We start from the raw sequence: 18,551 nt of genomic DNA, 5'->3' as shown, positions 1-18,551 counted from the left end.
CACCCTCCATAGTTACGCCACTGGGTGTATTTAGTAAAATGCGGGTTTACAGATGTGGAGAGGTTTCCCATAGCAACCAGGGTCAACTTATTTATTTAGTACCTTCTAAAACACTGGCTCTCAACCTCGGACCTCAAGTACCCCCAACAGTTCACGTTTTCTAGGTCACCCAGCAGGTGCACAGGTGCACTCATTACTCATTGACACATTTCTCATTGACACATTTCAAAAGATCAACAGGTGGAGCTATTATTTCACTTGTGATTCTGTGTGAAGACCTAGAAAACATGCAGTGTTGGGGGTACTTGAGGACCGAGGTTGAGAACCACTGTTCCAGAAGATAATCGCTACAATATAGTTTCTATAGAGCTTATCGCTTTTGTGCGAATTCTCATGGTGATCTATTTTTGAATGGTGCTGTTGTATATGTAGGTGCCCCTGTAGGGCTTAAAGCCCATCAGCAGACGACGCCTTTGCCTCTGAGATTCAGTTTTTTTGTTTGCAAGGCTGCTGCTGTCTGACAGGAAGTTGCTTTTTGGGGGTGTTAACTGGAAGTGTCAGAGAAAACTCAGTCATGCCCAGACATTGTCGAAGAAGGCGCGTGGCATCAGCTCCAGCCTCAATCAGCCTGTTTCAAACGGAAAGTCGTGGAAGTGACAGGGTTACACAAAGACTGTGCACAGTGGAAAAATCATTCAATGGTCAGTGAGTTGCAAATGGATTTGCAGCTGTACAATGATCAGTGCAGGGGCCTAACTAACTATTTAGCGCCCCCCCGCCGCACGTTTATTCGGCTCCCCCCTCCCCACACCTAACCTGCCCCCCCCTTCTTACCCGCGGTCTGCGTCTCGCCCGGCTCTGAAAACTGTCTGCAGTATGGGGGCAGCCATTTTCTAATTGTCAGTTTTCATTGCAGCAGGAGCCGGCCGGGACCGTGACGTCAGGAAGGTCCCGACAGAGAGCCGGGCAAGACGCAGACCGCGGGTAACTATAGCCCCGCAGCCCCCCCGGCGGCGCCCCCAATTTCTCTGCGCCCCCCCCCCCCCATCCCCCCGCCACCGCGGGGGCTGCGGAGCTATAGTTACGCCACTGGATCAGTGAAATTTTCACACATGCACACGGGACCGCGCATCGGACCCAACGGCATGTCAGCATAAAAGCTGGTTCATACTGCTGAATCGGGAGGGGAAGCATAGTGCTTAAAACTGCATAACTCAATTGATTATTCTTTATTAATATATTATATATAATCATGTATGCTTGAGAGCCAGGTAGTTATTTTATAAAAAAAAATATATATATGTTTAAATTTGTGTAATTTATTATTAAATATTGGATACATTCATCCCAGTGTGCTCCCTTAATGGATTGTATGTTTTGTGTTAGTGGGTGGCATTGGCAGCTGTCAGGTGTGTCCTGTAGCTGAGAAGTGGCTGCTGAGGTGGAGTGCAGGGAGTGAGACCATGGCCGGTGTAAGGTTTCCCTGCACCCTAGGCAAAACTTCAACCCACTGCTCCCCCCCCCCCCCCCCCATGCTGCAACCAATAACCACTTTCCAACCCCTTAAGGCATACTTGCCTAACATTCCGAAATGGCTGTGAGGTTTCAAAAAAACGTGTGGTCCTCCCAGCCCCATGGGAAGGTGAGCAAGTCCTCTGCTTTCCCTGGAGGCCCCCAGCACCCTCCCCTTTACCACCTACAACAGAGTACAAGGAAGAGGGGGCAGCAAAGTAGGGAAGTATGCCTCAAGGGAAAGTATGGAGGTGAGGTCTTAGAAGTTCCACAGCTGCCACTTACAACAAGGATCCTTAATAGATAGCCTTGATTTTTTTGATAGGCAGACTTGGTGGCGCCCCCCAGATCCTGGCGCCCTAGGCAGCTGCCTAAAGCTGCCTAATGGTAAAGCCGGCCCTGAGTGAGACACAAAGGCTCATGGAAGCTTCCTGGTCCCCTCAGTAAAAGAGGCTGCAGGGAGCTCACCGTGGCACAGATAAAAGCAATACATATTTCATGTTGATACAGCACATCACCCTGTGACATTTTTAGGGCCTGGAGCTCACACTCCAAGGGAACCGCCATCCCTACATCCTAGAGTGCATCTCCGAAATGTCAACAGTGGAAAATCTATTTAGCTTCTAATGGTTACATTGTCTCTTTGTTTTGTTCACTAATTTCCTTAATAGTTCCCTATTAATAAATGGCTGAAGCTGCTTATGCTGATATCCTAAATTACATTCATATTCCTCTCTGTCTCTTACATACCCTATCTAATGCTGTCCATACACTTATGCATTTGGATTCGATGCGTCATCAAAGTGCAATGTCCATCGCATCCGATCACATGGTGCAAAAAGTGGCCCCTTTCAGGGCCCCATGTCACATGCCATCTAGCAATGGCACATCGGATGCTGGCAGAGGGTGGTGGAGTAGCATAGCGCTATGCAGTAGTGCTAGCAGGCGGCGGCAGAATTTTAAAAAAATAATTAAAACACTGGGCGGTCCTCTGATTGGCTAAGTGAGCTTCACCAATTAGAGGGCTGCCCAGTATTTTAAACAATTCTGCCACAATCGCTGACACCGCCATCTGCTAGCACTCCTTCACAGCGCTAAGGTACTCCAACACAGTGGCGTAACAATAGCCCCGCAGACACCGCAGTGGCAGGGAGGCGCTGTATAGGTGTGGGCGCCGGGGGTCTGCCGGAAGCTCACCTGCCGCATCTGTGGCCGGCGACCAGGACCCACAGAAGATTTGTCTGCGGTCCCAGCTCCCCTGTCCCCTCCTGGCTTCTGCTTCTAATCTAAAATGTCTGCCCCCAAACAGCAAAAAACTGTCTGCTTGTATAGGGGCGGACATTTTGTGATGGTCTGTTTTCATTAGACGCTGGAGCCAGGAGTGGACAGGGGAGCCGGAACCACAGACAAGGTGCCTGCTGCAGCGGCTTTTGGAGGGGTAAGGCGGGGGTGGGGGTTAACTTTACTGTGTCGGGGGGGCGCAAAACTTTTAGTTACGCCACTGCTCCGACAGACACCGGCAGTGGATCCCTCTCCCCAAATCCGCCCCCCCCCCCCCCCAACCGCGGATTAAAAACCACATGCGATCGCTCCTGCAATTCGCATCACATGGCCCCTAAAATTTGCATACAATCATTTGATTTATTGAAGACGTGGTCAAAATTTAATGATTCAATGCAAAATCTCACAAGTGTATGTGCACTGTGCATATGTCTTATTGCACATTTACACATTTCCTTGCCTCAATAAAGCCACCCATCCATTTCAGAAAGGACATAATGTGCTATAAGCACTTTAATAGCAGTCTATGTCTCAGGAGATACAGTTGACAAGTTCCTGGCATCATGATAATAGTGCAGAGCCAAATACAGGGCATTAACGTTTTAACACTTATTGAATTTGGTGGTGCGAATGTGATTGTCCATATTACGTCTTCATGTAAGCTTTTACTGAAAATAGGTTGATCCCTTATGTGCTCTTTAAGACTTTCTATCATCATCATCATCATTTTGCTTCCTGGCTCCCTATTAATATCTTAGGAATGAATGCCTCTGTTTACTCAGTGACTGCAAGACCTATTTGCTATCAGCTTATCCCTACCTCTCAACTTTTGACAGCTGGGAAGAGGCACCAATTAGTTGCTGTGGCCTCATGGCTAGCTCACAAATGTTATGCAGCTTTATTTTTACACTGCAATTAAAATTTCAATTTGGACATACCCCACCCAAATGGTAACTATCACTGCACATGTTATATCTGTCCCCAGGGCCGGCGCCACCACTAGGCAGCTTTAGGCATTTGCCTGGGGGCGCCAGCCACTGGAGGGCGGCACTCAGGAGTAGGACCTCTCACCCCTGTGGAGCAGGTGAGCAGCGGCTGCACCCTCCCCCCCAGAATCGGCGCTGCCCCACTCCCTCCCATACATGGTCATGCACTCAGCACAGATTGCACTCGACCACCCCCTGCTGAGCGGGTGTGAGAGACGGGGCGCCCCCCTGTCTTGGGGATGCGGTCATTAGGTCTACACCAACTAGATCGACAAGCATTGGGTTGACACCACTAGGTCGACAGTCAAAAGGTCGAAATGGGGTCTTTCACTGTTTTTTGAGCCAACATGTGCCGACAGGGTACTCAAAGCATTGTGAGTAAAGCGGTGCACTTCAAACTGTGTCCATGTCAACTGTGTCGACATTTGGGTCAAAATACAGTGAAAAACCCCATGTCGACATTATGACTGTCGATCTTGCCCATGTCGACCTAATGCTTGTGTTGACATAATGTCCTGTCGACCTAAACCCATGTCGACCTTGACCGATTTCAAACCAGACCGATGTCGACCTTCTGCCTGTTGAACTAGTGGTGGCCACCCAATGCATGTCGACCTAGTTGGTGTAGATCTAACAACCCACATCCCTGCCGGGGGCGCTGCGGTGCCTCGCACTGGCCCTGTCTGTCCCACCTGCAGTGCAACATCATTTTACCCAGTTGCTGGCTTTATTGTTTTACTTATAAATATGAATCAGGCCCAATGCTGTACTTGACTACCCTCCCGGAATGTACCAGTATGCCCCCCCCCCCCCCCCCAAGGCACTTATATACATATGTACCAAACACAGTCCATAACCCGATAGATAGATAGATAGATAGATAGATAGATAGATAGATAGATAGATAGATAGATAGATAGATAGATAGATAGATAGATAGATAGATAGATAGAATATGTTTTATGTATGGATGGTCATTGCTGCCAGAATAAATAATTTTTCTTGTTAAATTAAAATGTTAACAATTTCATTAACTATACATCAAATTATGAGCGCAGGTAATCCCCTCCTACCTGCCCCCCTTTTTTTCTTTATTAAATATACTCTTAGGTTAATCAGCAGATTGTAGTTCCCTTTCAGACACAGACCACACTGATGAAATGCTGAAACTCTTACTGACTTCCTAGGACTGCGGAGGCCGGGATCAATAACAGCATTGAGATCTGTGTAGTGTCAACTTCACAGTTCCATTGATCCAAGCGTAATGATCCAGGATTATGAAGTTCTTTATTCAACAGATCTCAGACCTAAATCATTTTATATGTAAAGGATGCAACATGTAGTAATTTTATTTTTTATAGTGATGTTGCAAGCTATTTTAACAGTAAGGCTGGGTACACACCAGAACGATTAGGGCTCAATTCCATCAATCTGGATCCAATTCCGACCGATTGGATGCAGATTGTCTGTAGATTGGGCATGTTTTTGCATGTTTAGATCCAATTTTGATCCGATTCCAATCCGATGCGCGTCCCCGCTGTCGTTTGGTCGTTTTACAGATCCTAACTGCTGCAGGTAGGATCTGTAAAAGATCCATTCAACTGAATACAGACTCAGATCGGATTGGGATCAGATTGGATGCAGAATGTTAGCCGATTGCTAGCAGATCGTGTGCTCCAACAGATCGTGCGACCATCACACAATCTGCTAAGGATCTACTAACAATCAGGATCGTTCTGGTGTGTACGAGGCCTTAGTTATTTTAGGAAGGTTCTGAAGTCGGCAAATAAAAGAGAAAAGGTGTGTACACACGTACAGATTTAGCTGTCCAATCTATGTGGTGGGAACAAAAACCTGGAAATGTATGGGCGCAAATGACAATCACACATTTCCACCCAAATGCAGGAAAACAGTGAAAAACATGCTTTGATAAATTTGTTATATTAGAATGATTTAAACAATTTGTCTGACTGATCACGATCTGTTTTCAAGCGTTTGGGAACAATTTTTTTATCGTTATTTGCTTCCAGGCTTTTGTTCCCACCAGATAGATCGGACAGAAAAATCTGTACGTGTGTATGCACCTTAACGAATAACCCATACAATTTTTATTCAGAATCAGTGTCTGTTAAACAGCATCAGAATAGCAGCCTGCATAAAATATAAACCGTTTTTCTTTATCAAAGACTGTTATTTTTTTTTCTTGAGCTGAAAGTGACACAATGTGCTTTAACATACAATAAATTGATATTTTCTGTGTGTTTGTTACTTTCACCTAATCCAGATAACTAGAGCTGTGAGGCATTTCAGACAGGCAATAGATGCTGGTCATGTATAAACACATTATTCTAAAGGATTTTTTCTCTTTGAAGAAATGGAAAAGGCTAATATTGCCTTCTAGTGGCCATTGTTTGCCTATGCTGTTTCTTCTTAGTTAGCTTTGATGTACTGTAGTTTACGCAATGTTTCTGTGAAGCAGGGTGTACATGGGGAAACTGTAAATTGTTCTATTTAAAATTCTGTGTTCCAGCCCTTGCACTGCATACATTCATGTGTTGTTCTGTAAGATAAGACATGAATGTAATAAATGCCTTCAGAATAAAATGTACAGATGTATTCTGACCATGAGGTCTGTACTGAAGAAGTGCTATCCAATTACCTTTGCTATAAATCATGTTTCATCACATCAACATGCCAGACAACTTTTTTTTAAATTGGCCAGAGAGAAATATGCAAAAGATGAATGTAGATACAGAACGTGAACATTTTACTTACATTCCATTTTCATGCACAGTTGTTTTCCAAGTATTCTGTATTTCCCAGATTCAGATTTATTCTGATCTATGCAAAAATCTTTGCAAAATTGATTGGTAGTGGTAAATTTACGAAAGCTTTTAAATATGAACATATGCAGGGCTTAAAGTGGTCATGCAGAGGTGGGGGAACTAATTTCTCTATGCCAACGAATTACCCCCCGCCCCTCTCCCATTAGACATAGACAGGGCCAGTGGTAGGGATTTTGGCATCCTTCTGAAAACTAAAATGATTTTCTGTGAGCATTACTGTGCATGGCCAATGTGGAGGTTAAAAGGTTCCACATCACCATTAGAGACCCCTGAACATATGTGATGTTGCCCACAGCAACCTATCAGTTCTGTTTATATTTTTTTAGAATACATTAGAGAAATGATGAAAATAATCTGATTGGTTGCTGAGGGCAACATCGCCTTGTTTAATTGTTAGAAGCTTTAGCAAACTTACCACCTAAAGTGGTCTTATTGTCCCCACACAATTTAAGCTAGGAACACACATACATACCTTTTTTGGTGGAAGAGTATGTATGCACACAGGCTGCATTTGCTGATATGGTTTGTGGAACCCAAGTTTTTGTCCAATATTTATGTTGATACTTTGTTTTGCAGGACTGTCCAGAGTTAAATGCATCTTTGTGGTGAAATCTCTTATCTGTGCACCAGGGACGTGCAGTCAGGGAAGGCAGGGGAGGCATCCGTGACTGTCACCGTGGCTCTTCTATTGGTGCCGCGTATAGCACTGTGGCATTTTTAAAACCAGACGAGCCGTACCGCACGGGGCGCCGCTGCACGGCTCGTCCACTGACTTGTACTGCCGCTGTTGTCGGAGCTATCTCCCGCGGTCTCCCGGCCACTGGGTACCTGCATGCACTGTGCTGCTCTTTCCTGCCCAGGGGTGTCCCTTCTGCCTCCTGCCCGACGCGGTCTATTTCCAGGTGCCTGTCCTTGGACCTCCGGGTGCCTCCGGTCACTGCTGCTAGTGTGCTGGTGCTGCAGGTAATCAGTGCCTGTGCTAAGTGATGTGTGTGTGTGTGTGTATGGTGTTTGTGGAGGGTTGGGGCTGTGTTTTTTAAGTGACACAGGTGTGTTTGTGTAAAGTGACACAGGTGTGTGTGTTGTGTAAAGTGACACAGATGTGTATCTGTGTGTTTGTGTAAAATACTGTAAGTGTGTTTTTAAATGAATAAAGTATATTGGCCAAATGTACTAGCCTCTGAGTACAGTGGCTGTGCGGGATGCCAGCTGAACTCAGAGGTTCTTTTAAGGCAGACATCTACAAGACAAAACGAGGCATTGTAAATGATTGCCCTGTTACAAAAAACTCAGAGTTCAGCCGGCACCCTGAACAACCACTGAACTCAGAGGCTAGTACATTTGGCCACATGTTTCTTTTAAGTGAAAGAGTTATGTGGGCAGACCCCATGGTGGCTTGGTGGAGCCAATGACGACGGGGTCTGGCGAGCGCTGGTCCGGGTTGCTTCTGCATTGACAGGAAGGAGCTGCTCTGCCAGTCTCTGCTGCTTATGCAGGTGGCAGCTCCGCACCTACCTGTCAGCACAGAAGCAACCCGGTCCCAACGCTCCCCACAGAGCCCATCGGTACTGGCTCCACCAAGCCAGTGCCTCACCAACCACTAACCTCACCGCACGTCATTGCTGTGCACTGATACTACTAATGCCGTGTTCTCACTGCGGGTGAGAAATACACGGCTTTTCTCTGGACCCCCGTTCTCACTGCAAGGTAAATTCCCGGGTGAAGAAGTTCTACCCGGGAATTTGCCTTTTAACACAGGTTTTTTGGCAGTGTGAACGGGTCAACCCGTGTCTGCATACCCGGATCTCAGACACGGGTAAAAAGAAGGGTTTTACCCGTGTCTGAGATCCGGGTATGCGACCCGTTCACATTGCCAAAAATCCTGTGTTAAAAGGAAAATTCCGGGGTCTACATACTAGACCCGGGAATTTGGCTGCAGTGAGAACGGGGTATAAACCTCATCTTCACAGAATTAGACTAACTTATTGTTGGTGCAAATGATACACCTGTACCCAGGGCCGGATTAAACCTTCGGGGGCCCGGGGTCACTTTAGACAAGGGGGCCCCCTCCCACTTATCATTGCTGGCCGCAAACTGCATCTGAGAATATTACACTGTCAAAACACAGAGTAAAGGCAGTATAAACTTAGTCAATGGGTAACTGCAGGAGATATATATATATATATATATATATATATATATATATATATATATATATATATATATATATATATATATATATGGAAAAAAGTGAGATGGGCGCCTTCTGGTGCAGTACGTTGGTATTTACTCGGATCCGAGTAAATACCAACGTACTGCACCAGAAGGCGCCCATCTCACTTTTTTCCAGATCTACATATAGAGATTCCCTGGAACAGGAATCAACAGGAGAGGAGCTGCCACTCTATAAAGAAAAAGAGGAACTGGGCAATCTGCAGGAAACGGACACATAGTGTTGACTGTGTAAACCAGGGCTGGGCAACACCGGCCCTCCAGATGTTAGTGAACTACACATCCCAGGATGCTTTGCATCAGTTTCAGCATGGCCACATAGCAAAAGTAATGCAAAGCATCCTGGGATGTGTAGTTCACTAACATCTGGAGGGCCGGTGTTGCCCAGCCCTGGTGTAAACAGAACTTTATCTGGGGGCATCCACTCAGCGCTAGTACCATCACCGTATCTCATATATATATATATATATATATATATATATATATATATATATATATATATATATATATATATATATATATATATAAAGAAGCAGGTGGGCACTCATAAGATTTTTCACTCTGCACGGCGGCAGGTATTAGAAGTAAATGAGTTGAGGACACAAGTTTAGTGGGTCAACGTTTCGGGCTCCTGGCCCTTTATCAAGACATGGATGTCTTGATAAAGGGCCAGGAGCCCGAAACGTTGACCCACTAAACTTGTGTCCTCAACTCATTTACTTCTAATACCTGCCGCCGTGCAGAGTGAAAAATCTTACGAGTGCCCACCTGCTTCTTCATATACATATCCGCACCTGGATTGTGTGGCACCAAAGTCTTCATCCTCCGAACAGTGAGTGCCGGGAATCCCTCTCCATATATATATATATATATATATATATATATATATATATATATATATATATATATATATATATATTTTGTCACGGCTAAAGGGCTGGATGGAGTCGTGCGGTGCACAGGAACCGGAGACGGACCAGGAGGAGTAGGATTGAAACGTGCAGGTTTAATAACTGATTTCATAAATGATAAACTTCACTCAAATACTTCTTTAAGTGACAGTTGGAATAAATTAAATAGAGTCCAGCACAATACTTATAACGGGCAGGGAAATCTGGAAACGTATACTTGGTGAGCCAGAGTACATAGATGAGGATCCGGAAGGAGGTTGATTTGATGACAGAAGAAATGGATCCGGATGACTGAAAGATGATGGAATGAATGAGTTGTATGAAGGAGGACAGCGGAAAGCTGTGCAGGGTAATTCTGGGACACAAGCAGGAACAAGCACTAGGTAGGACTTGCAGCATTGGTGTCAGGAGAAAACTTCCTTGTAGCAAGATGCAGGGAGCAAGGCACCAGAGTCAGGAGAGAAAGAGCCAGGATCCGGGAATCAGCTAGGAGTTGTGAATGACTCCAAAGACTCATTGCACTGACACTGAACAGCCTAGGCAGATCCCCTATATCCCCAGGGGATGGCTGCCATTGGCTGTCAGCACAGGATGAGGAGGGAACCTCCACTCTGGGCCAATCTGTCTCCTGCCCTCAACCAAGATGGCGACGCCGGCCTCCCGGCACCACTACTGCTGCCATCCCTACCCAGAGCTGCCGCTACCCGCACACCGCAGACCGGAGCCTGCACACGCTAGCCAGCGGCGGGCGCGGACGGGTGAGTACTGTACCCGCCGCGCTCCGTCGCGGCTACGTGTGACAGTACCCCCCCTTTTCAGGGTGACCCCAGGGCGCCTATGGGCCTTGTGCGGATTTCTCTGGAGAAATTGCTTTACCAGTTTTGGAGCGTGCAAATCAATGGAATCCACCCAAGAGTTCTCTTCGGGACCAAACCCAACCCATTCCACCAGATACTGGGTACGAGAATTGCGGCAACGAGAGTCTATAATGCGTCTTACCTCGAATTCAGACCCACTTTCGGAGTTAATCTTGGGCGGTTTGGGAATCTTCTTTTGATAAGAGTTCAACCTTAAAGGCTTGAGGAGGGACACATGAAAGGAATTCGAAATCCTTAGGGAAGGAGGAAGTTGAAGTCTATAAGCGACAGGATTAATGACTTGGATGATAGGGTATGGCCCAATGAACCGGGGAGCCAGCTTCATAGAGGGCAGACGGAGGCGTATATGGCGGGTAGACAGCCATACCCGGTCTCCGACTTTCAATCTGGGCGCTGCCCTTCTTTTCCTGTCTGCCATCCTCTTGTATCGGGCGGAAGATTTAAGAAGAGCGGTGTGGACATCCGACCCGATTTTAGCAAAGCGTTGTAATGAAGTGGTTGCTGCAGGAACTTCGGAAGAGGATAATTCTGAGAAATCCGGAGATCGTGGATGTTTGCCGAATACTGTAAAGAAGGGGGTGGTTCCGGAGGAAGAGTGATAGGAGTTGTTATGCATATATTCTGCCCACGGGAGAAGATCCACCCAGTCATCTTGGGACGACGAGACAAACAGTCGGATAAAGGCCTCCAAGTCTTGATTCACCCGTTCTGTCTGGCCATTGGTCTGGGGATGAAAGGCAGTGGAAAACTTGAGTTTGACCTGTACCGCGGCACAGAGAGCTCTCCAGAACTTTGCAACGAACTGTACTCCGCGGTCGGACACAATCTCTTTGGGCAGTCCGTGAAGTTTAAAAATGGTTGAGATAAATAGCTGAGCCAGTACTGGAGCAGAGGGGAGACCTTTTAGTGGGAAAAAATGGACCATTTTCGAGAATCGGTCGACCACTACCCAGATTGCGGTATGACCTTTTGAGGGAGGTAGTTCGCAAATGAAGTCCATTGACAGATGGGTCCATGGTTCTGTGGGAATGGTTAGAGGGCGGAGAGGACCAGCGGGAGTTGTTCTGGGCACCTTATGCTGAGCACATCTTACACAAGAAGCGACGAAGTTGGTTACGTCGTGGCGGATGGTTGGCCACCAATAAGAACGTGACAGGAACATCAAGGTCTTTTGTGCTCCTGCGTGCCCTGCGAAGCGGGAAGAATGTGCCCATGACAATATTTTCTTGCGGAGTTCGGGGGGAACGAACGTTTTACCTGGAGGAGGAGATGGCTGTACGGTTACTTGGGCGAAGACCAGCGGATCGAGGATTGGACGAGGAGGTGTCTCTAGGTCAGAGGTCGTCTCAAAGGAGCGGGATAGAGCGTCTGCCTTAGTATTCGTGGTTCCAGGTCGGAATTTAATTTGGAAGTCAAAGCGTTCAAAAAACATGGCCCAACGGGCTTGGCGGGCAGTAAGGCACTGAGCCTGTTTAAGAAAGGACAGATTTTTGTGGTCTGAATACACGGTGATCCTATGTCGTGCCCCCTCCAGAAGGTATCGCCACTCCTCTAACGCAGTTTTGACTGCAAGCAACTCCAGTTCCCCGATGGGGTAATTCTTCTCTGCCGGGAGGAATTTTTTGGAGAGGAAGGCACAAGGGTGTAATTCTTGATCCTCACCTTTTTGTGACAAGATGGCCCCGATCCCTTCCGAGGATGCGTCCACCTCGAGAATGAAGGGCCTGTCGAGGTCTGGTTGGAGGAGGATTGGTGCCGTTATGAATGCTCTCTTTAACTGCTGGAAGGCAGAGGATGCTTCTGGCGACCATCGGCTTGGATCAGCTCCCTTGCAAGTGAGAGCAGTGAGGGGAGCAGCGATAGTAGAGAAGTTCCGGATAAATCGCCGGTAATAGTTTGAGAACCCTAGGAATCTCTGAATTCCTTTGAGTGTTGTGGGGGCTGCCCAGTCTTGGATGGCTCTCACCTTCTCTGGGTCCATTTCTATCCCAGTGGCGGAGAGAATGTGACCCAAGAATGGAATGGACGTGACCTCAAAAACGCACTTCTCCAACTTGCAGAACAGTTGATTTTGGCGAAGACGTCGTAGGACTTCGGACACTGTCTGTCTGTGAAGTTGAAGATTTGGAGAGAAGATGAGTATATCGTCTAGATAGACTACGATGGAGTGGTACAGCAAGTCCCGAAAGATATCATTTACAAACTGTTGGAAGACGGCGGGGGCGTTACAAAGGCCGAAGGGCATCACCAGGTATTCATAGTGGCCGTCGCGCGTGTTAAAAGCCGTCTTCCACTCGTCACCTGGACGGATCCGGATCAAATTGTAGGCCCCTCGCAGGTCCAATTTAGTAAAGATTGCTGCCCCTCTGATCTTGTCGAATAGTTCTGCGATAAGGGGTAAGGGATAGCGGTTTTTAATGGTGATGTCGTTCAGGCCCCTATAGTCGATACATGGCCGAAGACCGCCATCCTTCTTTTTCACAAAGAAAAACCCGGCCCCGGCCGGAGAAGTAGATGGTCGAATGAAACCTTTGTTTAAGTTCTCTTGAATGTACGAGGACATGGCCTCAGTCTCAGGTAGCGACAGGGGATAGATGCGGCCACGAGGAGGGAATTTCCCGGCCACCAGCTCTATCGGGCAGTCCCAAGGACGGTGAGGAGGCAGGGTGTCGGCACCACCTTTACTGAATACATCTGTAAATGAACGATATGGTGCGGGTATCGACAAGGGTGGAGCTGAAGAGGATGAAGGATAGTTACCCTCACGTTGGGGATGGGTCTGGTAGACCGGAAGGATCTGAGGAATGCAAGTAGACTGGCAATCTGTTCCCCAGGCCTTGACCTCCATATTGGTCCAATCGATTTGTGGGTTATGTTTGGAGAGCCAGGGAAGGCCCAGGACCATTTGGTGTGAGGACTGTGGAAGAATGAAGAATTCGAGGGTCTCTTGATGTAGAGCTCCTATGAGCAGTGTCACCGGGGTGGTCTGATGGGTGATTTGTCCACTACGAATTCGACTCCCATCCACTGCAGTGAGGACCAGCGAGTGATCCAGGGGTTGCACAGGCAGGGCATGTTGGGTGACAAAAGAAGAAGAAAGGAAGTTTCCCGCTGCTCCAGAGTCCAATAGGGCCTGAACTCTTTTTCTCCCTTGGGGACACACAAGGGTAACCGGAATGGTGGAATCAGAAGAAGAGGGAGATGGAAGCAAGACTCCTAATCGGACCTCCCTCGGGGAGATTAGGAGCGGTCGTTTCCCGGCCGCAGCGGGCAGGAAGCCAATAAGTGAGCTGAGGAGCCACAGTACATGCATAGATTCTCTCGCCGTCTTCGGGACTTCTCTTCGAGAGAGAGACGGGAGCGGTTGATTTGCATGGGCTCATCTGTTGACACCGCAGGAGGCGGGGTTGGTTTGGAGGCTGGTGCGACATTGGAAGGAAATCGAGGGCGAAGGCGATCAGAGCGATTCCTCTCAAGTTGGCGTTCTTGGAGTCGCAGATCGACTTTGTTACATAATGAAATGAGTTCAGCCAGGGTGGAAGGAGAATCGCGAGTTGCTAACTCGTCCTTGATGCGCCCGGCTAGGCCGTTCCAGAAGGCAGAAACGAGAGCCTCTTCGTTCCATCTGAGTTCGGAAGCCAGGGTTTGAAATTGTACGACATATTGTCCCACTGGGCGACTGCCCTGACGAATCCTTAGGATCTCTGTGGCTGCGGAGGACACTCTGCCAGGCTCGTCGAAGATGCGACGGAAGGAGGCCACAAACTCTTCATAGTTATTGAGGATGGGATCCGCACGCTCCCAAAGGGGGGACACCCACTCCAGGGCTGGACCCGCCAGTAGGGACACGATGTAAGCCACCCGAGTCTTGGGAGAGGGGAAATTGGAAGGCTGGAGGGTAAAATGGACGTCACATTGATTCAGGAATCCTCGACACCCCCTCGGGGACCCGTCATATTTACTGGGGGTTGACAGGTGTAGATGGTGAGGAGCAGCTGGCCCAGGGGGAGCAGCAGAGGCCGAAGCTCCGGAGGTTGGTGCTGCTGAAACTGAGGGAGCCACCTGAGGTGATGACAAGGTCTGGAGAAATTGAGCCACTTGACGCTGGGTAGTCTCTACTTGTTCCAATCGAGCCATGATGCCTTGAAGAACATCCGTCATGGAGGCCTGTGCTTCACCCGATTCCATCGGGTCAGTGCAAACTGTCACGGCTAAAGGGCTGGATGGAGTCGTGCGGTGCACAGGAACCGGAGACGGACCAGGAGGAGTAGGATTGAAACGTGCAGGTTTAATAACTGATTTCATAAATGATAAACTTCACTCAAATACTTCTTTAAGTGACAGTTGGAATAAATTAAATAGAGTCCAGCACAATACTTATAACGGGCAGGGAAATCTGGAAACGTATACTTGGTGAGCCAGAGTACATAGATGAGGATCCGGAAGGAGGTTGATTTGATGACAGAAGAAATGGATCCGGATGACTGAAAGATGATGGAATGAATGAGTTGTATGAAGGAGGACAGCGGAAAGCTGTGCAGGGTAATTCTGGGACACAAGCAGGAACAAGCACTAGGTAGGACTTGCAGCATTGGTGTCAGGAGAAAACTTCCTTGTAGCAAGATGCAGGAAGCAAGGCACCAGAGTCAGGAGAGAAAGAGCCAGGATCCGGGAATCAGCTAGGAGTTGTGAATGACTCCAAAGACTCATTGCACTGACACTGAACAGCCTAGGCAGATCCCCTATATCCCCAGGGGATGGCTGCCATTGGCTGTCAGCACAGGATGAGGAGGGAACCTCCACTCTGGGCCAATCTGTCTCCTGCCCTCAACCAAGATGGCGACGCCGGCCTCCCGGCACCACTACTGCTGCCATCCCTACCCAGAGCTGCCGCAACCGCACACCGCAGACCGGAGCCTGCACACGCTAGCCAGCGGCGGGCGCGGACGGGTGAGTACTGTACCCGCCGCGCTCCGTCGCGGCTACGTGTGACATATATATATATATATATATATATATATATATATATATATATATATATATATATATATAGCAAATGAGGATAAACTGCACACACATACTGAGGTCAACTCCTGAGTGCCCGGCTCAGATATGGGAAATTTGTATACATACAAACTGGTAGCCAGCAACATCAGATAAATGCAAAAAGGTTTTTATGGCATATTATAAAGTGCAATAGTGACAATGGTACATTTCAGTACACAAAAAGAGGAGTCCGGTATTGTGCAAACAAGTGCAAACAAAAATACTTAGCAGCATAAAGAAGTCCGGTCCTCCTCCATTAAGGTCGTAGCTACAAAAGGAGCACTAATTTAAAACAGAGAGTGTCCTACTCGGACATTAGCTCAGTAAAATCGGCGAGTGGTTGGGTGACCGCCAGGAATGGCACATACAAATGCACGAAATGCGCAAACTGTAGTTCTTTGGTCACAGGCACACAATTCACCCATCCAACCTCTGGACAAATGTTCCCAATCTACCACCGGTTGAACTGTGAATCAAGGTTTATTATATACGTCACTCTCTGCCCATGCAACAAACTTTATGTGGGTAAAACCATTAGGATGGCGAAAAAAAGAATAGTGATGCACAGGTCTTCTGTCAAAAAAGCCTTAAGTGGAGTCGATATCAACACGCCCCCAGTAGCAGACACTTTGTGGATGCTGGACATTCGTTAAGAGATTTCAAGTTTATGATAGTCGATCACATACCACCCCTCAGGAGAGGTGGTGATAGACACAAACTACTATTACAGAGGGAGTGTCAATGGATACGGAATTTAGACACTTTATCCCCATCACTGACACTGCTAAATGAGGAATATCCTCTCTCCGCTGTAGTATCATAATACCCTGAGAACCCCCACTTCAAAGCACCATGGCGACTTCTCGCATAAGGCCTGGGCCTTACGCATAAATTATGTCATACCTAATGCATTAACCTTTTGTCCCCCCTATGAGTCTTATTGTAGATATTGTATATACTGTATGGTGTTACTGGCATTCAACATTATTTGTTTTCACTATGCTGCTGTGCTTAGCTAACCAGCCTATCTGATGGCAAGCCCTAGTTGAGCACACAGCCCTGCTTTTTCCCCAGTGGTCTTTCAGCAGATACCGGGCTGCATTAAGTTGTTTTTGCCTGGCTGTCAAAATGGGGATAATAATTATGTATACACACAACCACACACACACTGCAACATACACACATATGTATAATACATATGTGTGTATGTTGCAGTGTGTGTGTGGCTGTGTGTATACATGTGGATGTATGTGCATATGTATCTGTGTGTGTATAAATGTGTTTGTGTTTGTATGTGGCAGTGTATAATTGTGGGTGTATGTGCATATGTACTGTAGCTACTGTATGTGTATACATGTGATGTATGTGGCAGTGTGGCTTCATGTGCGTATATATATATATTTTTTTTTATTTTATTTTTTTTTGGGGGGGGGGGGATGGCAACATCACATTTTTCGCCTCCGGGCCTCTGTTATAAATTTACGCCACTGATACCTTCTATACCTCTCAACTGCCCCTTTTTCGTGGTAATGTCCCATTTTTTGGGACGTTCCACTGTCCCTTAGCGGGAGGGCAGTTTGGAGTCCTCCCCCTGTCCGATGTGAACAGACGCTGTGCAAAGCAACCCTCCTCTCACAGGCACAATATTCGGAGTAGGGAAGCCAATCCCGGGGCATTTTTTCAATCCCGGGATTCGGGATTGAAAAATGCTCAATCCCGGGATTCCCGGGATTGGCTTTCCTAATAAAATAACGCCCTGGCCGCCCCGCATTTACATACATTTGCAGGGGCGGCCGGCGGCCGGGTTGATGGGTGGGAGCCGGGATGCCGAGTGGGCAGCTTCATCCGGCCGGCGGCAGGGTGGGAGCCGGGATACCGGGTGGGCAGCTTCCTACTTCGGGAGCCGGGTTGCTGGGTCGGCTGGCTGGCTAGGTGGGCGGGCGGGCGACTTCATAATGCGGAGTTGCTTGCTTGCTGGGTGGGCTGGCCAGGTGGACGGGCGGCTTCATCTCTGCCTGCCTGCCTGCGCAGCGTGACCTCTTGTCACGCTGAGAGGTCACGCTGCACAGGGTTGCTCTGCAGGGTATGGGAGTATCCGGGCAGCGGCTGAGCGAGTGCTCAGACGCTGCCCGGCATTAGACTGCGCATGCGCAGTCTAATCCCGAAAATCCCGGGATTGGAAACCCCGGCATTTTGGGGGCCAAATCCCGGGATCCCGCCGATCCCGATCCCGGGATTGGCCACCCTAGTTCGGAGGTATGTTCTTAAATGTACTCATGCCTATTGTTTTATATTTGCCTGTTTTATTTGTATATATATATGTCCATCATTTTACATTTATCAGTATATTTAACCTTGTAACTTTCTCTTAACATGATTGCACAGATGATAATTGTTGAAAAATAGCAGTTCAATTCTGAGACATAAGTTGCAGTCAGGTATCTGTGGTGGCTGTTCACTTGTACATTAATATTTTATTTGTGTAATTACTCCCGGGAGAATGCACCAAAGGGGATGTGAATATATTTGCATAAGTAAACATGGTAACAGACCTGAGCACATTTCTCTTTTTACCAGGTGGAAACCAATCACTCTTAAGTGAAAGTGAAATGAATATCAAAGCACTCATTAAAATAAAACAGTGTGTTCAGAGCCCTACATTTTAAATGAAATGATCAGTTACAATGATGTGACAGCAGCTGCATATTCCTATACTGTAAAGCCCTGCAGATCGTATGATTCTATCAGATAATAATAATAATTTTTACAAGACCGACCTATGTAATGCATTGCCATTTATCAGTGGGGGCTCTTACCTTTGCGGAGGAGGGGGGCTGCTACAATGGCCCCCTCTGCCAC

Source organism: Crinia signifera, chromosome 6 (assembly GCF_055691185.1).
Source record: "Crinia signifera chromosome 6, ASM5569118v1, whole genome shotgun sequence".
Taxonomy (NCBI): Eukaryota; Metazoa; Chordata; class Amphibia; order Anura; family Myobatrachidae; genus Crinia; species Crinia signifera.
Note: the sequence above shows the minus strand (reverse complement) of the source record.